This window comes from Onychomys torridus, chromosome 1 (assembly GCF_903995425.1).
Source record: "Onychomys torridus chromosome 1, mOncTor1.1, whole genome shotgun sequence".
In the NCBI taxonomy this organism is placed as follows: domain Eukaryota; kingdom Metazoa; phylum Chordata; class Mammalia; order Rodentia; family Cricetidae; genus Onychomys; species Onychomys torridus.
The window spans coordinates 44953498-44977552 of NC_050443.1; the positions used below are offsets into that span (position 1 = coordinate 44953498).

Sequence of the window (24055 nt, forward strand, 5' to 3'; positions counted from 1 at the left end):
AGTTCTAGCCAGAGCAGTAGACAACATAAGGAGATCAAGGGGATACAAATTGGAAAGGAAGAAGTCAAGCTTTCACTATTTGCAGATAACATGATGGTATACATAAGTGACCCCAAAAATTTTGACCAAGGAACTCATATGGCTTAACATTATAAACAGCTAGCATTTCCCCAATATGTTTACAATGGATAAGTTTTTAGTAAATATTTCTTTTATGAGTTTACTTGAGGCACATTCAAGAAGTCACAACTGGATGCTGGAAGATTCCTACCCAATAATGGCTGTTAAAACAGAATGTCTGCCTGTGTTTCCCAAAAGCCACAGGCTCAGTAGGAACTTGGGTGGCCATCCATGCATGATCATAGCACAGCTGAGGCCATCAGTGCAGCAAGCTTTGCTCCCCTAAGGGAGGAAAGGGCTCCAGGAGTAAAGAATTGGGGTTTAGAGCACAGGCCACTGCCTGGAGTCATATCAGAAGGAGGCCAATGGAGCCAGAGCAGGGCTGACACCATGGAACTCAATTCCTTCAAGGAAGGAAAAGGTAAGTATAGCTCCCGTGTAGTGACCCACAGTGCTGGGTGTTGAGGGAGAAAAGGAGGCGATCAGCTGCTCTCTTCCAACAGTGGGGTGCAAGAGCATAGAAGAAAGGAAAAGAGGAAGGCAAGAATATCACCTGACATGACCTCAGCCAGCAAGAGTAAGACCCTGAACAGAGCTTAAAGAGATTGCTGCTCACGAAACACACTGTGCTTCAGGGCGCAGAGGAGGAGGCATGACTGAGCAGTGCTCATGGGAGCAGACCCCTCCCTCTGCTCTCCTGGGGCTCAGGTCCTGGCACACTACAGTGTCCTAGCACACTGCAGTGAGCACACCAAGCACCTTGCCCCACAGCACTCAGACAGGACACAAGACACGGGCAGAAGCCAAGAGACGCAGATTTAATGTAATTAACAAGCAGTGACTGGCACAGAAGAACCACCATGACTCACAGTTCAAAGTGTCAGAACTTCAAGTTCATCCTCTGTTACCTAGCAAGTTTGAGGCTAGCCTGGGCTACAAGTGACCCTGTCTCAAACAAGCAAACAACAATCACAGCAAAGAGTGTATCTGGACGTAGTGGTACAGTATATGTGTGCAGGTAAGAGGACAATATTTATTTTTGTGTTTTTAATTTTTTGTAGCATATACTAATTTGTGTGTATATGTGTGTGGGACCGTAAGTGCCACCTGTGCATGTGGGTATCACAGGAGAACTAAGGGAGTCCCATCTCTTCTTCTATCGTGTGGGTTTTGAGGATTAAACTTGGGTTGTCAGGTTTGACAGCAGGCACCTTTGCCTGCTGAACCATCACACTGGGCCCAGAACCTGAGTTTTATCTGTGCTGTGGCTGACATGTTGAGGATATAAACAGTCCGATGGTGAACAAGGGACAAGATGTGACCTTCTTGCTTGACAACTGCCATTTGAACATGACATAGGAAATGTCTTGCAACATGCAAATTCTATCTTGGACTAAAAGGCATCTTCAAAATTTGTTTATTGTTTTAATACAGATCTGTCAAGGGAATACTTTATCCTTTCTGGTTATTGTGTGATAATTACTGACAACATTTTTGTTCCACAGAAAACAGAGGTGACAGATAAGTATGTGTGCCACATAGCAGGGGACAGGACAAAGATGGTAGAGATACTTTTTGTAAAAGTTCTGTTATATATTTATTTTTTAAGACCAAAACAAAGACAGAGATAAATGTGGCAGAAGATTATATATATGTGTGTGTGTGTGTGTGTGTGTGTGTGTGTGTGTGTGTGTGTGTGTATGTACATATATATCATATTTTATGAAAAATGAAAATAAAAATTACAAGTAAAGTAAGAAAGAAAGTAGAATTGCCTTACTAAGTGCCCTGAAGGGGGTGTGTGGCTTCAGTAGCTAACAAATCCAGGAGGAGGCCTTATTGGTGAAAATATGGCCATGGAAACAAAAACACAAGCCCTCTGAAGTAGTCATGAAACACAATGATGGGCTGAAGGTATAGGAGAAGGGGTAGGGAGGGCAGAGAGTACCATGAGCCCAGTACAATGATAAGGTGCATGGAAACATTAAGATGAAACCCAGTCTGCGTACACTGGCAGGAAACTAATAAAATAGTAAAAATACTGTTAAAGGAATATACATACATATGCATGCATATGCAGACATGTGCATGCATGCACACATATACACAGATGACATACTGTACAAATAGCATAAATAAAGTCTGTGGAGATAGACTCAAGAGTAAAATGCTTGCTGTTGAAGCTTGAGAATCTGAATTGGGATTCTAGTATGTAAAGGCTAGACATGGCTGTATATGCCTGTAATGCTAGCACTGGGGTGTGTGCAGAGGATCCTTGGAGCTCTCTAGCCAGTGAGAGAACCTGTCTCAAAAGATACGATATAGAGTGATAGAAGAAGACATCTAACATTGTTGATATTGACATCTGGTGTCCATTAGTGCATATGTGCATGCACCCTGTGGTGGTTTGAATAAGAATGGTTCCCATTGGGTCATATATTTGAATGCTTGGATCCTAGTTGGTGGAACTGTTTAGGAAGGATAGGAAGTATGGCCTTGTTGGTGGAGGTATGTCACTTTGGGTAGAGCTTTGAGGTTTCAAAAGCCCATGCCAGGTCCAATCTTACCTACCCCCTGCTTCTTACTTGTGGATCAGACGTAAGGTCTCAGCTACTGCTCTAGCAACATGCCTGCCTGCCTGCTGCCATACTTCCCAGCATGATGGTCATGGACTCAACATTTTGAAACTGTAAGCAAACCCCCAATTAAATGTTTTCTTTCATAAGTTGCTGTGGTCATAATGTCTCTTCACAACAGTCAAAAAGTAACTAAGATACACCTATGCATACATACATGTGCATGCACACACACATACATACATACACACACACACATACATACATAGACACACACACACACACACACACACACACACACATGAAATAACACAAGAAACAGAGATGAAACCAAACCAAGCCATCACATCATTAAATCTGAGACAGTCTCATGTAGCCTAGGGTAGGTAAAGCCTGGGATAGCCTTGAACTCCTGATCCTTCTACTTCCACCACTAGAGTGTGGGAATTACAGTCCTCTGTGCCATTCTGCCTGGTTTATGCAGTACTGGGGATTGAACCTGGGGTCTTGTGTGTACCAGCCCAGCACTCTATTAAATGAGCTACATTGCTAGCCTCGAATCAATCAATCAAAGTGAATTTAACTCATTGATCACAAGCAGAGTTGTTCACCCATTTCATCCACCCTCTACTGTAGGAAGGATCCCTATCTAAATGGGAGTGATCCTGAAGGCCAGGAATGACAAGAGGTCTTACAACAATGAAAACCAAGGCACGCCCAGCCAGAGGTGCTAGATTAAAAAGCAGACACTGGGTGACAGCTCAGCGTTCAGTTTGCAGACAAGATGTGGTAACTATGATTGAGTGTGCTACAGGTCACATGTACAGCACCTCCACAAATGGAAACCACAGTCAGGAGAGGGGGGCACAAGCATGTGCTAATTCCACAACAATGTGACAGCCACTCTGAGACACATAAGGAGATATGCCCCAAGTATACCAGACTTTGTACCATGTTAATAGAGAACACAACCATGTTTCAAGGTTGCCTGAGATATTTATGAAATCTGACATGTATTAGATTACAAAGGAAACCTCAATAAGGTCCTTATCATGGAAATGATATAGACAATATTCTCCAGTCACAATGCAATAAAAGGAAAAATTAATCATTTGGTAAAAAAGCAAAAATGGCCTAGAGTGTGGAAAAATACAAGATTAAATTCTCCTCAATATGTTCCTGGGTGAAAAAATACACAACCAATTTCCATAATTTCCAGAATATGATGATAATGAAGATATATCAATCTGTGAAGATCTGAATAAAGTTGTAGTTATGATCTCAGTGATAATGTTAACAAATGGATGCATTAAACATCTAATTCACAGTGTTAGAGAAAAACAGCAGTGTCAACTGAAGCTGCAGTATGGGAAAGGCTGGGAAATATGGATGAGAGAGGAAGAGAATAGACGCAGTCAATACAAAGCATTGTTTATCATTGGAGAGCTGGTGAACGGCCCTGTGTTTGATGTTGGGGGGATAAAAATGCAAACATACAAATGAATAACCATCAACACAGACAGCACATTAACAAAACCATTGGAAGTGACTTAGTGCTGTGCATGGGAGCAAATGTGAAGGACTTGGAGAGAACAGACACTTTTGCTAGAAAAAGACAATTCATCTAGACCAATCTCAGTAGACACAGTTTAAATAAACCAATCTTCACTTGGAAAAAAACAAACAAAACAAAACCTATGTCTCCAAACTTATTTTACAAGGGAATTCTATTCTCTCTGCATAGCCCAGATAATGTCATTGCTACTTAGGACATTTCAGAGCAAAGGAAAATATAGAAACTTCAAGATTATGCCCTGAAAGAAAGCTCCCTACCAGATGATGTAAAATTCCTATATAGACAATAGCGAGACTATTTCACAAGTGGATTTGGAGAAAGATACATTTAATCAATGCCTTCTGTCTTACACCAGCGTATGTTTCAGTGGCCCCAGACAGGTGGTCACCACTAGAAGGAAAAGAAAGCTCGGGAAACCTCACATGTCTCTGTCAGGCAGAATTATCCAAAATCTAAAAGCAAGACAAGAAGAGATGGATGCATGCAGCTGCTTTAGAGGAAATAGGAAACAAATGCCTCAAGCAGAAGGAAAATCCAGCTGATAAACTCGTAGGAAATATTTGCTAGTTACATCCAAAGTCAGAGAAGACAGAGGATGCCAAGTGTGAAGAGCCCTCTAAAGCACAGCTACTAAATCCGGGGAGGGAGGTAGTGTCAAAACCCCAAAAGAAAACGGACAAGACATCTCAGCAGGTAATTTACAGAGAAATAAGTACAAATGGTTTTTTGAGTGTAAGAAAATGTATCCTATCTCTCACGGAAGAGAAATGTGTGTTAAAATCCAGGTACCATTTTGCTGCCCAGATTGGCACAACTTCCACTTTGATAGTGCCCCCTCTTGGTGAGCCTGTGGAGAGCTGTTCAGCTAGCTCCTGCCCCTGCCAATGGGCTACAAGGGACCCAGACTCTGACACTGCCCTGACTCCTTCCTGGATCACTAGGAAAACAGCATTCTAGATCAATGTATGTCTGTGGTGCCCAGGGTCTTACTTTAATGTGTCGTCTTTTATGTGCCACAAGAAAGTAGTAAATACTTTCCTATAAAGCTCTTGCATGTTTGCATCAGACTAGTTCCTAGGCATCTATTCTTTGCTCCTAAACAAGTGACATCTGTGTGGAAGTGACCTTGGCTGATAGTTGTTGAGATTGGGACTTCATATTCTGTCCGGTGATCTTGTCAGGTAGCTCGCAGAATCTACTGGATTGCATGTCTCCTACTAACAAGGACAGCTGAGCATGTCCCACCCATGGTAGCCCTTGTCCTTCAATAACCTCTGTTTCCTTCTCCCTTTGGTTAGGGATGAGGGCACAACACAGTGTCGCTGGACCTGTGTGGTCCCCTGGAAGGGTTCAGCTCGGCATATGCCGTGACTTTAAACCCTCACTCCAAGGGTTGCAAGGAGGGCTTCATTGGTAAAGAGCTTGCCCTGCTAGCATGAGGACTTGAGTAAAGATGCCAAGGGAGGCAGCACATGCTGTGCTCCTAGCACTGGGCAGGTTGGAAAGAGGACCAACTCTGAGGTTTGCTGGCACCAGCATGGTGAGAGACTTGTCTCAAAGAAGGACCGGATTCTTCATGAGGTGTTATCCTTTGGCCAGCACTCGCATGCACTCAGAAATTGCCATGATCTTAAGAGATTCTTTGTCTGACTGTGTCAGCCAGCTTTCCATTCCTGTGACAAAGGAACTGAGACAAACCAATGGAAGGGAAGAAATGCTTGTTTTGGGGGTCACAGTTTCTCAAAGGTTAGTCCAAGGTTGAGAAGCTCCATTGCCTTGGGCTCAGGCAAGGCCCAGATAAGGTAGGAAGCAGATGGTGGCTCCAAGCTAATTGCCTCATGGTAGCCAGGAAGCAAAGGGAGAGAGAAATGGATAGGGATAAAGCCCCTCTCCAAAGGTGCACCCCCCTAGTCCCACCTCCTAGTACCCCATCCATTCAACTGTGAACTCAGGATGGATTAACCCATGGCTGAAATCAGTTTCTTTCCAGCCAACCTCCCCTTAGAAGTGCCACTGGCTGGACATCAAGCCTTCCAAACACATGACATTTTATATGCAAGTCACAACATGGTCCTAATTTGTGAGGGCTTTCTCTTCTCCCTTTAATTATGAATGCATCATATGCTTCAATTTTATGAAATGGTTTCTGCATCAGTTGAGTTCATCATTTCCCCTGACAAATTATTTGATGGCCTAATAGCTTTTCTAGCATTCATGTGCTAAACCATATCCGTTGTGATGTGTTTCCTGTGAGATACAGGGCTCATGTGCTTTTTCACTTTAGGCTTTGGGCACCTGTGTTTATCCTTGAGTGTGGCCGGTACCCTCTCATCATCCTCTTTGGCTTTACTGTGGGGCACATATGAGACCCATCATATTCAGCACCTTGATTGCTTCTCCTCTGAGAAGCCATTAGTGTGTGATTGAGACGATTTGTTCCTGGATAGCTATCTTGAGACTCCCTGGTAGGCCAGATAAAGAAGCATCATGAGCAGCTTCCAGCCAACTCAAGAGGCTGGAACAGGAGTGTCCCTAGAGCCCAAGTGTTCAAGGCCAGCTTCTGTTGCATTGAAAGTGGGTACATTTTACTGATTAAAATCCTGTTCAAAATGGGGTGGTAAACTTCACCCAACTGGTCACCTCTCTCCAGTGTCTGAGCCTGGGATCACAGAGGAATGAGGCAGAGTCTCCAGTGTGTGCCTGCTACAGCTTCATGCATGCCCAACATACAACCTTTCACTTTTCCCAGCTTGGAAACACTGAACAGTGCACACCAAGGACCTTACCTACAGACTGTCAAAGAGTTGGTGATGGGCAGGTGGACTTACTCACCCCCCGCCACACACAGTCTGCCTAGAGACAGTGAGACTAGCCTGGGCTATAGATTCAGGTGGGCCTGGGTCAAATCCCAGCTCTGCTACTTTAGGGGTTGTGCGTGTGACTCTGGATGCGACCTAAGATATTGTCTAAAGCCAGCACTCAAGGGAAAAAAGCAGTCTATCTCCCCAGGGTATGGAGATAGCTTACTCAAAGTGAAGTGGGTGCTGGGTCAGGTGTGTTAGCCTTCATCTCTCTCCCTCTGTTCGAAGCTTCTATTACATTCAAGGGTAAAGTCACTGTCACTTCTCAAAGGATGGTTTTGATGTCCCACCTCCCCATCACTTGGTCATTTGTTCATATCCTACAGCTGCTTGCCCAAGCTGTGCTTGTCTCCTAGCATGGGAGACTTAAGCAGTGCCCATTAGTTCACTGCAGTAGGATGCTGCAGGGCCATCTTTGCTTAGGTGGCTGGGTGTCTGTAATATGGACTTGCTGTACTTCAGGTATTCTGGAGGAAGGGAAGAGGATGCTGGCCCAAGCTGTGAGCATGAAGGCCGTAGGTAGCTCTGCTGCTGCTGCTGCTGCTGCCCTCGGGCGGGTCGTGGCACACTGTTTTTGTGAAAAGGCAGAAGGAAGAACAAAGAGTTCCCTGGTGTCCAGCTGCCAGGCCTGTAGCTTGTTTGGAGGGCACCCAAGGGAGCCATGAAGAAGGTTCATTTCCCATCTTTCTTAGAAAAACTGTTGGTAGCTTGTGAGCTGCAGCAGACCCAACTGTGAGGATGCCTGTCTGTGCACTGGTGCAAGGTGAATGTCCTTCCATGGTGGGTCAGCAGCTGCATCCTGCAGAATGGAGCACTCATGCCATGCTCCCTCAGGGCTGCAGGTGGGTGGGCACTAGCTCCTTGCTGCACAGCATGTAGTTCGGCAGACAGGTGAAGGGACTTCACTAGTGGCAGGAGTTGGGCTGTACTTTTCCAAACCCATTAACGATCTTGAGCAGCCGGAGTTGCTTAATGGTCCTGAAAGCATTTGATTAGTCAAAGGCCTCTGTACAGCAGGTCCAGGGACACAGATTTTAAAATCCTCTGGGTCTGAAGCCCTGGGCTCTCTGCGGTGTCAGCATAGCCCGAGTCTCACTGTCACTGCCACCTGCCACCTTCCAAGGGTACTTGAGGCTAGCCAGGCTCTAAGCGAGCACTTTCCAGGGTATACACTCGCCAGCCCTTTTATCCTTTCCTGCTGTCCTACCCAGGACCCACTGCAGGCTGGGCCTCTGGTACCCCTCCTGCTGCCCAGCCCTCCCCACTTAGTTCTCCACAGTCTTTTCTCTCCAGTGATGCTGTGGCCTCCGCTGCCCTGCCTCCGAGGTCTCCCCTGGCTGTTCTCCTGTGTCCCCACTCTTCTTCATCGGTGTTGGTGGCTCTCCTGGGCTCTTGTCACATTGGGAGAAGGTCATTTAATCTCCTCTGGGACTTTGTGTTTTCAGAGGTCAAGAGTATGGTCCTTTCAATGTCATGTGTTTTGTCCATCAAAGGTACCTACTGCCCACCTCAGTCAGAGACTGGTGACCCCTCAGGTGTACATCATTCCAGCCAGTTTCAAGGTAGTGTGTTTTCTCTGGTGTGGGGTGTGGCACAGGAACTAGGAGCCCCATTTTGGGTAGGGTCTCGCTTTTATTTCAGACCATCCCCATCCATGCCAGCCTGTTGCTGTATCTGGCGTGGTTGTCCATACTTGGCAGGAGTCTCACACAGACTCTCCTGTCCCTCTGGAGTCCTTCTCTGAAGGCACCAATGGCTGCCTGCCTGCATTATTAGCAGATGGCTGTGGGGCACATGTGGCCTCACGGCAGGCAGGGAGACTGAGTGGGGAGATCTGGAGCCTTCTGACATTGTCAGTTTGACCTGGCCTGTGACTGTCAGCAACTCACCTGCTTCTGGGACCTCAGGTGCTCAGGCCCTGAGTGCAATGGGCAGAGGAGGTCAGAGATTTGATTGTTCTTTGGGCCTTCGCATCCATTATTGAATGGGGCTAAGGTGAGGGATCAAGCCCACACAGCCAGAGCCGGCTGATCAGCAGAACAGTGTTTATTTGTTCTGCTGATTAAAAGAAAATTAATATCTGAAGGCTGCCTTAAGATTTCCCATGAGCACAAGCAGGTGAGCAAGGGTTAAAGCTGTCTTTTTGAGATGGTAACCACTCCATGTAGCCCAAGTACTTAGTAGATTTGCTGTTGACCATTAGGTTCAGGGCATTATGAGAGTTCCAACTGAGTTTAATTTCTGGTAATTTCTGCTGTATAAGACTAGAAAAGTGCACCCACTTCCAAGGTAATAAGGAATTTTGTGTTTGTTTTAAACTGTGTGGCCCAATATTTTGATATGAGTGTGGGGACTTTGTGGACTCCAACTCATCTTCAACTCCTGCTTTTTGGATGACCAGGTCATGCTGTCTCTCTGAGATGGTTCCTCATCCACTAACATGCTTCATGCAAGAAACAAAACCACATTTCGCAGCAACAGGAATCTTTTTTTTTCCCCATGTAATTGAGGTTGGTTTCAGACAAGATTTGATCTATGACTTGACCTTGTTGTGATCATGGTCCTGTGTCTCTTTGCTCTCTCTTCTACTGTGTCAACTTCATCCTAGAGTTGGTTCATATATTTTCCTATGTTCTGAGGCATATATTCCTGTCTATATTTCTAGTTTTGCAATGGAAGAAATATCTAAAGTCCTCAAAGTAGTCATGTCCTTCTAAAACTTAATCACTAGACAAAGAATTGATGAAGACAGATGCAAAGAAACCAGAACAATAATCATCATGAAAGGGAGAACTAACATAGAGGTCCTGGAGAACCCTGACAAACTCAGAGATAACTGGTGGTGTGCTGAGCATCCATCCCACCTAAGCCCATAGGAGCCTGGCATGGCTGCCCACAGAGCTGGTGTTAGCCTGCTCTAGAAGCTAAATTGAAATTTGATATTGGGCCTCCCTTGGCAATGACCCTAGGTTGCTGTCATCTCTTTGTAACAATGAAAAGTCTTGTGTGACACAGACTCCATTCACATAGGTAGAAGCTGTGTATTGGGTGTCCCTCTGGAGTAGGGAAGAACAGAACCAGAAGGATGAACATATATCAAAAGAGGGTTTATTAGAGTGGTTTACACAGTACGGTCTGGGTAGTCCAACAATGGCTGCATCCCACTGGAGAGACTGAGAACCCAGTAGACTTTCATTGTTTAAAGCTAAATGTGTCAGCATTCCTAATCTGGTGCTCTTGGCCTAGGGAGTTCCAGGAGAGCTGCTTTCCTTCAGTCCATATTAGAAGCAGTTGAGTAACTGGTTTTTGTGGTGATATGGTATACCACCTGAGTCCTGTCTAATGTGAAGTTTAAAGTTTGGGGCCACACATAGCAGGTTTTTTGTGTCTTTAGTTTTCCAGTGCATTGTTTTCTAGAGTCTCTTAGCATATTGAAAAAAAAACAAAACAAAACAAAACTCAAACTCAGAAGTGACTTTTTTCTCCAAGGATTGTATGGGATGTAGAAATTCCCAGGGTGCAGGATGTGAGCAAGGTCATCACCTTGCCACTCTCTGGGTGTGCCACCTGGCCTGTGATGATTAATCTTGGTTTTCAACTTGATTGCATTAAGAAGTACCTAGATATCAGTGTCACACACCTCTGGGTGGGTCTGTGAGGGTGTTTCCAGAGGGAACACAATAATGGGGAAGATGCTCCTGAATTATGGCACTGGGGTGAAGGTGGACTGAAGATGGAGAGAAGCCACCTGGAACACAGGCATCCTCTCTGCCCTCTTCACTTCCTCCATGAGGTGATGGCCTTCTCCCTCACCTGTGTCTGCAGCCTTACTGTTTGTCTTGGGCTCCAGCCCAAAGTTACAGAGCCAGCCAGTCACCGACAATCTTCCATTGTTTATATAGGTTTTTTTGGTCAGCGATTCAGGAGTAGCAAACACATCAGCTCTGCTATCAGCTGAGCTCCTGCAGCCTGTATGTGAAAGACAAGTTCCAGGGCCCTGGGCCAGATCACTTGGGAGGCCCATATTTGGGGAGTGTTTGGGTCTAGAGCACACATGGGAATGGGGTTAGGAGCCGATTCACAGGACCTTCTGATCCAAAGCACTGAGGCCATCTTGTGGTCCCCACTCCTGGGATTAGCCATGCTAGAAAACCCAGGCTACCTCAGGAATGTGGTCTCCTCTGCTGACTTCCTCTTTTCATGTATTCTAGAGAGTGCTCACACTCTCCAACTTGGTGTGAGGCATGGGCAGCTGATGAAATTGACTATTGTAGGTGCTAAGTTGCAAAGGGGTAGGCTAACCTAGGCATGGTGCTTGGTACTACAGATGCCAGGCTGGGTACAGGGTGACTTGGTGGGGCACATAGTGGAGATGGTGACAAGCATCACTGTAGGGGTAGCTCCAGGTTGTATGTCTCTGATGACCTTAGAACAAGATATGTATTTTCCACAGACTTCATTTAAGCCACATAACAAGCCTGTGGCATAGGTTCCTAGGAACCCCTACCCTACCTGACCACTGAGACTGTTCCTGACCAGGATCCCTAGTATAATTTCCATGTAGAATGCCTCCAAAAAGAAAACAAACAAAAAACAAAACAAAACAACAACAAAAATATATACATCAAAAACTTGGTCCCCAGGCTATGAAACTATGGGGAAGAGGAAGAACCTTCTAGAGGCAGGGAGGAAGTTAGGTTGGTGGGATATGCCTTTGCTTTCTTCCTCCTTGAGTCTCACAGCTCCCTGTGTGGCGCCCTTTGGCCGTGACTACTGCTCCACAGCCCGGACATGATGGAACTCCTGAAGCACCGGAAACTGAGACAAGGTCCACTTTTCCTCCATGCTCTGTCACAGTAACTCCTACTGACTGCTACAGTCACAGAGCCCCCAGACTCCTGCTGGCACCAACCTCAGGCCCCAGGTGGCTTTAGAGAGAGAGATCTGAATTCTCTCAAGGAAAGTTATTGTCCCAAAAGCCAGAGAAGGACTTGGGAACTCCAAGGTCCCATTTCCAGTGAAGATCTGAGCCCAGGAGCGGCCATAGCTTGGTAGCAGAGGTAGGTTCCCCGGCCTCCAGCTGTCTCTGTGGGAGAAACAGATCTGCTGGGGATGTAGGCCAGCATGACTTGGGTCCCAACCAGGTCATCTGTCATCACACCCCTTCAAGATCTAGAAGACCTGAGTCTGGGGGTGGTAATGGCTGGGAGGCTTGGGGCAGCACACCTCAGGGGAGAGAAGGCAGAAGGAGGGTCTGGGCTGGTCACAGCCTAGTGAAGCCCTGAGGTGCTGGCATAAGAGCACTTGCAGAGGATGGGCACACTTTTCTTCACATTCTCATTTCTCCTCCCTCGGTCCAGCTAGAGGGTGATGAGTGATGAGAAACAGAAAACACAATGTCATTTCCCAACAGATCAAGGTCAAAAGAGAACAGAAAAAGCCTGGATTAAACTCTTGTCATTTCAGCCTAAGTCTTCTACCAGAAGGGAAGTGAGCTTGGAATTTATTAGGCATGCTATCGTGTCTGTTGTTAGACGGTGGTAAGAAAGGTGGCTGTTAGAGTCAAGATCAATTTTGGATGGCTCACTGGATGATGGACACTGTGTGTGTGTGTGTGTGTGTGTGTGTGTGTGTGTGTGTGTGTGCGCGCGCGCGCGCACGCGCGCGCTCCACTGTAGTAGAGATCTACACTGAAACATCTTCAGTAGCTTGATGGTGGGACTTGGGGATGGATCTAGATTTATGCCACAGTGGCTGGGGCCACAGGAAGCATCAGTGCCTTGTCTTCCTGGTCTCACTGTCACATCTGCTTTCTGCTCTGTACTAGGAACGAGACTTTGTGTTCAGTTGTCTAGGGAAAGGAGACTGGGCCCACTTTTGAAGGGTTTATCAAAAACTCTATGTGCACATTTAAAGCACCAGAGAGACCAGTGTGGGACCCCTCCCTCTTTGCGTCTCCCTGTCTCTTGCAGAGAGCAGTCAACTGCATCCATTTGTTGCTTTTCTGGAACATACTGTGTTTGCAAATATGCCTTTACCTGTTTTTTTTTTAAACTTTATTTATTTATTTATTTTATAATTTAATTTAATTTTACATATCAGCCATGGGTTCCCCTGTCCTCCCCCTCCCTCCCCTACCTTCCCCCCCCCCCCAGCCCACTCCCCATTCCCATCTCCTCCAGGACAAATACTCCCCTGGGGATTCAGCTCAACCTGATAGATTCAGTCCAGGCAGGTCCAGTCCCCTCCTCCCAGGCTCAACAAAGTGTCCCTGCAAAAGCCCCAGGTTCCAAACAGCCAGCTCATGCACTAAGGACAGGTCCAGGTCCTACTGCCTGGGTGCCTCCCAAACAGTTCAAGATATTCAACTGTCTCACTTATCCACAGGGCCTGATCCAGTTGGGGGCTCCTCAAAATCCACAAAGATACCTCCACTATAGACTACTGGCAATGGTCGAGAGAAAGCCTGATCTGACCTAGTCTGGTGATCAGATGACTAAACACCCTAACAGTCGTGCTGGAACTCTCATCCAATAACTGATGGAAGTGGATGCAGGGATCCTCCGCCAGGCTCCAGGTGGAGCTTCAGGAGTCCAATTTTGAGAAAGAGGAGGGACTGTAAGAGTGTGAATTGTTGAGACAGGCTGTCTACAGGCACTTTGTCAATGACATCAGGTCACAGCATTTGTTTTTTTATCTGTCATTGCCTTCTTCACTTAACCTTTTGCTGGGGGACTCTCCCCCACAGGAGTTGTAGCTGGAGCTCGCCTTGTCAGGGGTGCATGGTGCTGCTTGTCAGCTTCCACTGATGGATGTTCAGCTGCTTTCCAGTTTCTGGCTGTTACAAACAAGGCTGTCATGGATATTTATGTGTGTATCTTTGTGAACATGAGCCAGATTTGTGAGGCGTGTTTTAACAAGGAATTGCTGTGGGATTGAGGATATGAATCTTAAATTTTACTAGAAGTAGCCGAATTGCTTTCCAGAGTGGGTGGGTGTAGTAAGGAGCATTCCCACCGGTGTGTGTGAGTCTCTTCTTTGCCCTTTCCTTGACAACACTCAGCATTTCAGATGTTTTTAGTATTTGTTAGTTAAATGTATTCCATACCTGTGGTGGTTTGAACAAGAATGGCCCCCATAGGCTCATATATTTGAAAGCTTGGTCCATAGTTAATGAAACTATTTGGGAAGGAGTAGGAGGTGTGGCCTTGTTGGAGAAGGTGTGTCAATAGGGTTGGGCTTTGGGGTTTCAAAAGTCCATGCCAGCCTTGACTCATACACACTCTGCCTCCTGCTTGCAGATCAAGAAGTAATCTCTCAGCTACTGCTCCAGCACCATGCCTATTACCCTGCTTCCATGTTCCTGGCCATGATGGTCATGGACTCACCCTCTGATACTGTAAGCCTCAATAAACTCTTTCTTCTATCGATAGCCTTATTTATAAGGTGGTGTCTGCACAGCAATAGAAAAGTAACAAGACACCACATGAGGCCTTGATTTCCATTCCCTACCTGCCACTGAGATGGAACATCTTTCACATATTTATGTTTATATAGTTATACTTAATTGTATTTACTCATTTTGGGGGGGGGTAACTGGGCCTACTCTTTGCCTCATGTCATCTTGTGGTCAGTCTGATCCACTGTTTGATTTATGTATTGCAGATGTATTTTCCCTTTCATTCCTCTCAATGTGACATAAAGGCAATAGTGTGGACTGGAGGGCCATCCTGCCAGGATTAAATCCTAGGTGTGGCACTTCCTCTGTGGCCTTGGCTAAGCTAATTAGCCTGCACATGCCCAAGTTTGCTCCTATGTGAGAGGGCTGGGAAAGGTGAGAGGTTCGTGCCTATGAAGCAGCATTTTGGTCCTTTCGCTGCTGCTATCACAGACTACTTACTGCAGGTTGGATTTCTGTGGCTCACAGTTCTGTGGTCTGGAGAAGGCCATATGAAGGCACTCACATCTAATAAGAGTTGTATCACCCATGGCGGAAGAGGAAAGGAAAAGGCAAGAGAAGGAGACAGAGGGGCAGGGGGGAGGGGAAAGAAAGTTGGCTAAGCTCATCTTCCATCAGAAACCCACTCTTGGGACAATTAAGCCACTCCATTGATATCCACACTAAAGCATTCATGAGGATAGAGACCTCCTAATCTAAATACCTTAGAAAGGTCCTGCTGCTCAACACTTGCCTTTGGGTTAGATCTCTCATGGGTAACCTGTGGGGGGCACAGTTGAGCCATAGTGGACGGTGCCTAACTTTATCTAGCCATATCCTGCAAGGTCACATGGGAGTCTGCACACAGGCATTGCTACCCTGCCCTCAGCCCAGGTGAGTTCTGTGCCCTCCTTTGATGGATCAGCAGGTGCTGCTGTACTTGGCTCTCAGCCTTCTGCACAGCCCTCCCTTCAATCCCCAAGCTGCCTGAATAAAAAAACCTGAAATCCCAGCCTCCCTCCAGGGGATGCCTGGGAATGGAAAGGCATCAGGCTCCTCACAGCAAAAATAGAAGCTTCATTTGCTTTGGAGAAAATGACAGTGAGAAGGGCAGCCAGCAGAGGCGGCTGGGGAGGCTGGGGAGCCCTCGCTAGTCCTGGGCACCTTGAGGTTGGATGCAGCTGTGCTGATGTGCCAGCAAGCTGTCTCTTCCCTTTCATCCTGGCCTCCCACTGGTATCACTGTTGGTCTGTAACATCCACCATCTCAGCATCCAAGGTCCAGTTTTTAATACCTCAGTATTGTACTGTCCTCTGGCGAGACTCCAGAAAACAGGATGAGTTTAATGTGGAGAATCATTGGAAAAATATGTCAGAGATTATAGAGTGGTCAGTCCTGCCAAGAATGGCAAGGGAACTGTGCTCTGTACCCATGATGGCATGGGCTGCACATGGGCAATGGAAGAGTAATGTTCAGTGGAGGCAGGCAATTACTAGTTCTGGAAGACCTGTTAATATATAGCGGGGCTTTGCAGCCATGCCTTGCTCAGGACATGTTCTGAGAAGCACTGCTGTGCAGACACTGTCTACAGCAAGGTACTGTGACGTCATTGGGCATATGATCTCTGGCCTCTGTCACTGATGTGCTGTAATACATCACATGGATTCTGTGATACCATCTAATGTATAATCTCCATGTATTGTCATTAATGTGGAGCCATACTGACCAGATGTCATTGTGTGCCATGTGACTATATCTGAGAGTGCCTTGGAATGTTCTCTGTTTAAGCAAACACAGGGCGAGCCATAGAGTAAGAGTGCTGCCTTGGTGCATTTCTGAGCCAGAAAGGCTGGTGGTCTGAGAACAAGTTTCTGAGTATTGACCCGATTGAAACAGTTCACTTCTGTACCCCCAACTCTTCCTTAGGGTGGCTGCCAGGGATCCCTCTGGAGGCAATAGTCATGCTTGAAAGAACTTGTGTGAACCAGTGAAGACCTCTCCCACCTAGTGTCTGCTTTCAGATCTGGAGCAGGAAGTGAGAGACTGGTAGCTCGATGTTACTCATTGACATTGATGTGGCCCATCACCTCCAGACTTGAATGTCTTTCCAAGTCTGGAGCTTTGTAACCGTTTTTGTGACGATAGTTTGCACATGATTTTTAAGTCTTTTTGATGGCACAGTCGAAAGCACCTGCTGTAGCAAGCAGTTGTTTTCGAAACTTTGAGATCATCAAAGACTCACTTTAAATCCAGCTTGTTCCCAAAACATTTGCACAAATAAGAGTCTTGAGATTTGAGCTTTTTATTCTGAAGATGCAGCTTGCACAGGAGGAAAATAACACACTCTCATCTTTATAAATAGAGTTATTAGCATTGAAGATTTTCCTTGGCAGTTGGCATAGGGACTTGGCTATTCAGAATTTGAACATCTTACTTATAAACAGTACCTGGGCTTCTCCTGTTTTGTCTCTCCTTCCCATTGGATCTGAGGACCCAGGACCCTTTTTGAGCTCAGCCTCTCTTTGCTCACAGAAACACTGCTGTGATCAGCTCTTGGATCATAGCAAGTTATGCCTCTGGGCCACTTTCTTTCCCCTGGAAGATACTTGCTCTGTCCACCTGAGCACTGTCTTTGTGTGTCATACCAATAAGAGACAGACCCACACCCTTAGTCCTATGACACATGCCCGTGGTCCAGGAACCCCCATTTCCCTCCTCTGAGAAGTTCCATCCTGAGTGGTGTGTGGGTCCAGCCCCATCTGTGGGGATATGAGTCATCTTGTTGCATTCTTCTCAAGGCAGTTTGGATGGAGTCTCAAATACCAGGCCTTAGAAAGTCTGTCAGTTCTGTAACCTACCTGTCCAGTGCTTACTTCTCTCAGTGAGGCATCCCCAGGGCAAGCAAGTTAGTTACCCAACCAACAGTCCTTTGGGTGCCAGGGTAGAGGTGTGAGGGCGCAGGGCCTCTGCAGCATGTGGCCAGGGTCCTGTTCACAGATGTCTGCACAGTTATTGTCCATCCTCACATGTGCTCAGCCTCCATCCCAAGCACAGAATTTCAGACATCCCCAGTCTGTGTGTCAGGCATCCAGCCCCTTACAATGTTGAGTTTTCCAGTTAGTACAAGGAAGTTAATACATAGCTCTGTGGTCAGCAGGATATTAGAGGCAGCCCAGCCTGTCCTCTGCCTCTCTAATGGTGATGCCACTGTGCCTGGGTAGGATCAGAGTTCTCACTCAACTCTACCTGGTGAGTTAGATGTATTCACTTCTACATCTTCCTGGTTCCTCACTCCTTCCAGGTCCCGGACTTTTGTCTTGAATTTTCTAAGAAAATGCTTTCAAGGATGCTTCTGTGGTGTGTGTGCCACCCCTGTGCATGCTTGTGCTCTTGGGGACCTTGGCTTTGGATGGATGGTCCAATGAGCTGCCCTGCCAGGAGTGGGAGTGAGGTTCTGTTGAGTTGTGTGTGTGTGTGTGTGTGTGTGTGTGTGTGTGTGTGTGTGTGTGTGTGTGTGTGCGCGCGCGTGCGTGCTTGTGTGTGTACATATACACAATCTGGGATGTCCCACAAGCCATCAAAAGTAATCAGAAAATTTTGAATCATCCCCTCTAAGGAATTTTTACCTACAGAATGCCTGGAAATACAAAATTTCAAAGGCTGTGTCTGATGACCACATGCTAATTTATTTCCAGAAACTTGCATGTTGAAAAATACAGGATCAATGGTGGCATTTGAAGTGGTGTCTTATGAGAAAGTTAATGAGTCCTGGAAACCGATGCCAGAAATCACAAAAGTTACTTCCTGTAAGAAACGGGGCCTGGGGATTGACGTATGATTTCAGGTAGCCGGAAGCTATTCATTGGATGTATTCTCTATGTCTAATTCCTGCCATAGACAGGACAATAGCCCAGAATGCTATCGCTTCTATGGTGTTTCCTATGGCAGGGTACCCTGGAGGATCCTACTATAGGCATGGGGACAGAGGAATCTGTTGGCTTGAATTTGCATGTCTTTCTGGGGAAGCCAAGCTGCAAGGTCAACCATCTGCCACCTCTATCCAAAAACTAAAACCTATGAATGGATAGATCTCCTTGAGTGCAAAGTGTCTTAGTCCTGCAGGGAGACTTGTGCAGATTTAATTTCCAGCCTGAAGGTTGAAGAAGAATAGAAAATTATTTTGATGATGGCTGAGGGGTGGGAGGGTAAGACACAGGCACTGTCTAATCACAAAATGGCCAAGGAGGCCAACCATGCCAGACTCCTGGGGAGCAAGAAGGGAGAGGAAAGCATGTTTGGGGGTGGTAGAAATGGCTGGACACACCAGGCATGAAGAGAAGCCCCAGTAACCACAGCAGCCACACTGCTTTCTTGTGTCCTTTTAAGCCACTGGCAGGAGCTGAAATTTCCTGGTGACCCAGTTAACTAAAAGGATAGCTACTGACCCTTCGGGCCTTCAAGGGCCTTCCCCTGGACTCAGGAAGGTCCTGGAGAGGGCGGGAGAAACTGGTGGTGGTGCTGGGTCCAAGTGGTAGGTGACCTTGCATTTGAGTTAAAAGGCTGCTGGGAAATTGGGGAAGATAAACATAAAAAGAATGCAAATGAATCGCATGGCAGTGGACAGGAGCCCTGGCTCCACAGTCACTAGGGATGGCTGCATGGAGCCTATAAATAGACACTTAAAGCCTTGTTCTAAATTGAGTTCAGCTGTGGGCCTGTTTCCTCGCACGGAGAAGTATTTGTGTAAGGTATAACACACACCACTGTTTCCAAGCTGGAGGATTTTGTGCTTTCTTAGGGACTCTCTGTGGAGCAGGTGGGGGAGCGCTGCTCCAGATGAATGAGACTTTGTCCTTTTCCTGGGCTTCACAGGAGAGGGAGCACTGTAGAGAGAGCCTCTCTAGGGAAGGAGGCAGGGGTAGTTCTCCCTGGGCAGGAAAGTGAGTCCCTGGACAGGTTCTGGGCTTCTCCCAGGTACCTCTGGTCAGAGGCAGGAGAGACTAGATCCAATGCACACAGGTCCTCTGCAGGCCCACAGTGAAATGTGATGATGCCAGATGGTCCAGAATGGGAGGTGAGACACATGCTTCTGTGGAGGAAGAAGTCCCTTGTATGGTGGCCTGCAGAGTCTAGCTTCCTAGCAAGTCATCCTGGGGAAGATGAAGACTGACTGACTGTCTGTCTGTCTGTCTGTCTCTCTCTCTCTCTCCCTCTCCCTCTCCCTCTCCCTCTCCCTCCCTCCCTCCACTGTATTACCATTTTCTATTATGCTAATTGACACTAAAGATGAGTACTTTGGGGAAAAGAAGCTTCATTTGGCTCTTGGTTCTGGAGGTCCAGAGTCTAGAGCTGCATCCTGGGATGGCTATCCTGCTGGCAGCAGCCCCAGGTGGTGCAGGTGTAGCCTCAAGTGGTGAACAAGAGAACAAGGGTCCTTGTGTGTTTAGATGTCTCTCTCTCATCTGGTAAGACCACCAGGGTGAGTTGTGGGAGCTCAAGGTCCTAGCCTGATGATCTCCTCCAACCCCACACCCATCCCCAAACACCATGGTCAGAATAAATTTCCATCTCTAAATATGTCACAGCAGAAACTAGACTCCAACACTAGTCTTGCAAAGGACAAGCTGTATTCAGACCTCAGCAATGGGTGACTAGTTTGGGACCATAGATCCATCCCCTTAATCAATTGAGGAGCAGGGGCTTCATTTCCTGGTGTGCAAGTGAAGTGCTTTATCCAGGGAACTGCAACATGTAACTCTATACACTAACTCCATAATCAGTTGGTTTTGAAGGTTCCAGGGTGGCAAGCGTGTGTTGTATTACAGGGAACATTTGATGGGAGTGTGGCTTCAGGGTTATTCTGGGGATCTGTTGGGTTTCACCTTCCTAAATGCCTTTCTAACAGTTTTTTTTTCATCTTATTTTCCTAATGTGTTTATTAATATGTATATATTCTATTCTCTCTTTCTCTTGCTACCTCCTCACCAGGGTGTGTGTATGTGTGGTGTGGTGTGTGTGTGTGTGTGTGTGTGTGTGTGTGTGTGTGTGGTGTGTGTGTGTGTGTGTGTGTGTGTGTGTGTGTGTGTATGTGCCAGAAGTGAACCTTGAGTATCATTCCATGAGTGCCATTCACCATGCTTTTGAGATAGGGTTTATCATTGGCCTGGAACAGACCAGTGGGTTCCAGGAATCTGTTTAGCTCCACCTCCCAGTGCTGGGATTACAAGAACAAACTACAGTTTTTTGTTTGTTTGTTTGTTTTTGTTTCATTTTCTTGGTTTTTTGTTTATTTGTTTTTAATATGGGCTCTGGAGATGGGACTTGAATCCTTACTCATGCCGTCATTAAATACTTTGCCAACTGATCGATCTCTGAGGCCTCGATGGTGGTTGTCTGCACACTCACACTGCTACACACTTGTGCTGATGCCCACATAGGAAGCAAATAGCCCCTACTGACTGCACGTTGGGAAGTGAGTGTGCTTCATCGGGGGTGCTCACTTGGGTGTGATAAGGAGGCTTCTTCTGAGAGACAGAATCTGGAAGGCACTCACACACTACGTATGTATCAGACCTTTGGGAAGGACCTGCAGCTGTGTGAATCCCAGCCCCTGCCATTCTAGGGAAGGCACAGAGGTTAAGAGTCTACAGATCCCTTACCAGTCTTCTGGAGGATTCTCATTATCTCCCTCTGGACCTGAGGCATTTGCATGGGCCATGTGGGGGCAGATGAACTTCTCCAGCACTGGGAGAACCTGCTGCTAAGTATGTCTAAGAACCAAGAGTCACCATGTGGCCTTGGTGTACTTGTGATAATGAAAGTCCAGATCAGCTGGGCAGTGGTGGCGCAAAACCTTTAATCACAGCACTCAGGATGCAGAGGCAGGCAGATCTCTGTGAGTTCGAGGCCAGCCTGGTCTACAAAGTGAGTTCCAGGAAAGGTGCAAAGCTACACAGAGAAACCCTGTCTCGAAAAACAAAACAAAACAAAACAAAAAAAGAAAGAAAGAAAGTCCATATCAGGCCTTTGTCCCAGAGTAGAATCCATCAGCTCCTTGTACTAGGAGCAAGATCCATTTCTTCCTCTCTAGTGAATGAAACTCCCCACTGCCCCACGCCATAAACTCAGGCCCCACAGCAGGCAGAAGGTGACTTGCCCATCCGGTGCAGCTGCTTGTGAAGCCTCTGCCCTTGGCCTTCTGTCTTGGAAGACCTCAGGAGGAGGCTTTTTAAAGGGGAGCAGAGGAACTGAGGAGATGGCTCAATGAGTGATGTGTTTGCCCTGCAAATGTGGGTTTGGACCCTTGGGCACCCAAGTAAAAATCTGGGTGCAATGGCCTGTGCCTGTAACCTCAGTTCTGGGAGAGCAGAGACCAGGGGGATATCTGAGGTTACTGGTTAGTCAATCTAGCTAGTTAGTGAGCTCAGAGGTCAGAGAGACTGTCTTAAAAAATAAAGAGTAACTGAAGAACATGCTTGATGTTGGCTTTTGACCTTTACATGCATGCATACACACACACACACACACACACACACACACACACACACACACACACACAGAGAGAGAGAGAGACAGAGACAGAGAGAGACAGAGACATACACAGAGACACACAGACACACAGATATACACACACAGCACACTACACATACACAAAACGAAAAACAGAAAATCCTTCATAATTTCATCCTGCTTTAGCTGTAGCATATGAAGAAGGGGATTAGGGACGGTTCTGAGGACATTCATCCCTTCCTGATCCAACCCAAGGTCTGATCTTGAACCTCTCAAGTCTGTTGACATCCCTCCTCAGCTTTCATTTGTGAAGCAGTCTGTTTGAGGGAGATGGAGGGCCCTGGTCCCCTTTCCAGTTGGTTCCTAATGAACCATCATGGCCAGGAGGGAGGGCTGAGACCCTTGACAGAGAAAGTGAGTGACATCCTTTCTCTTCCTTTAATAACGCTTTGCTTCATTGTCTTCCAACCCTTGCATGGACCCCAGCCTTCTTTGAAAGTGTCACACAACAAGGGTTCTACAACAACCACTGGGGTCAAGCTTTGTTGTGGGCAAATGAATATTCATGAGGTCTTTGAAGAGCTTCATTAATATGCAGGTAGTCTCTCCTAGAATGGTACATAGCCATCATTATTTGCCCAACACGTTTTTCTTAGGGAAATAATTATGCAAGGAAACGGCTAAAGAAGCATTTTTAATTATTTGTTTAGGGTATTTTCTATTATCCTATTCATTCACTTTTGCAGGTGATTCAAAGTCTCAAATATAAATTTGTGTGTGTGAAGAGCCCTATCATTGTCATTTCTGGAACTAAGTCATTTTTTTTTTTTCTGTTCCTTCTGCTTTATTCCAGGAAGACTGGATCACCAGGAGGGTTTTCAGGTCATTATCAAGGCACTCGTTTTTGGTAAGAAATCAGAGGCAGTCTTGGTCTTGCTTGGAATTACCTCTTGCTTCCGTCACATGGGAACTGAGATTGTCTTAGCAGAGGGATGCTACACCATAGTAGATGGACCAGTGCCATGCCCATTTCCAGGGAAATGCATGGGCAGAGTTCAATGCTCCTGAGCACAGACCTTTGAAGCTGGTGTTTGACTTGACTGCAAAGGCGTAGACAGACCCTCAGCTCACTGTTGATCATTTACTTTGCCTGGAACTGGTCCTTGCCTACCACCCCATGACAATAGCAGTATACACATACTCTGTTTGTCCTTTCTCTCTCAGACTGGTGTTCCTCTGAACTCTTGTCCTCCCAGAGAGTCCTATGTATTAAAGGTTGAGATTAGCAGCAGACCTGTCAGTATCCAATACAGATGCCTGCTATAGCTCCAGTGTCTTCAGTCTGAAAATTAGATATCCCAAATGTGGTTGAATCAAGTTTGCTTTTTGGACATGAATGTGCAAAGTCCCGGGGTCAATCTCTAGCATTGAAAACAAATTAACAACAAAAACAAAACCCCTAAATAAGACAAAAATATAACAGCAATAGCATACAAAGCAAAAAGTCTATCGAACATTCCCATGTCTAAACAATCAGAAATCGTAAGCAATTCTAGTCCTGAGCAATTTGGATAAAGGTTAGCCAATCTGTAGACTGCTTTGAGAAGTCAGACATTGTGAAATTCTAGGAAGCCAAGCACAAGACATCTAATTTAGATCAGAAAAGAGGCCTCTTCAGCCAGGTGGTTCCAGGTTGCCATCTGCCTGTGCCTGCCCTGCAGTACCTGCAAGACCGAGCTTGAGGCTAGCCATGTGTTTGCAAAGGGGAAGGTGGAGGAGGAATTCTGGGTAGCAAGGGAACTGGCTTATCTTCCTGGGTCAGAGATGCACCAGCTGGCCTGGTTGTGGGAAACCTGGGGCGTGTTTGGGGAGCAGAGGTAAGGGTTACTAAGGTCAGGAAGCTGAGCAATACACTGTCTCTGTGTCCTGACCCAGAGCCCTCAGAGCCTCTGCTCAGCTCCCTGACTCCCCAGGA

General features: G+C 46.5%; 1 protein-coding gene across 6 annotated transcripts in view; it reads left to right on the forward strand.

The window, feature by feature from the left end:
- Positions 1-24055, forward strand: part of Apba2 (amyloid beta precursor protein binding family A member 2) — a 228069-nt gene that overhangs the window by 88550 nt on the left and 115464 nt on the right. For 5 of the 6 annotated variants that reach the window (XM_036184669.1, XM_036184678.1, XM_036184652.1 and 2 more), the window contains exon 3: positions 22938-22987. The exons of the other annotated variant lie outside the window; for it this stretch is intronic. The gene's annotated coding sequence lies outside the window, so the exon portion shown is untranslated. The remainder of the gene's footprint in view (positions 1-22937; positions 22988-24055) is intronic. 6 annotated transcript variants of the gene reach the window in all.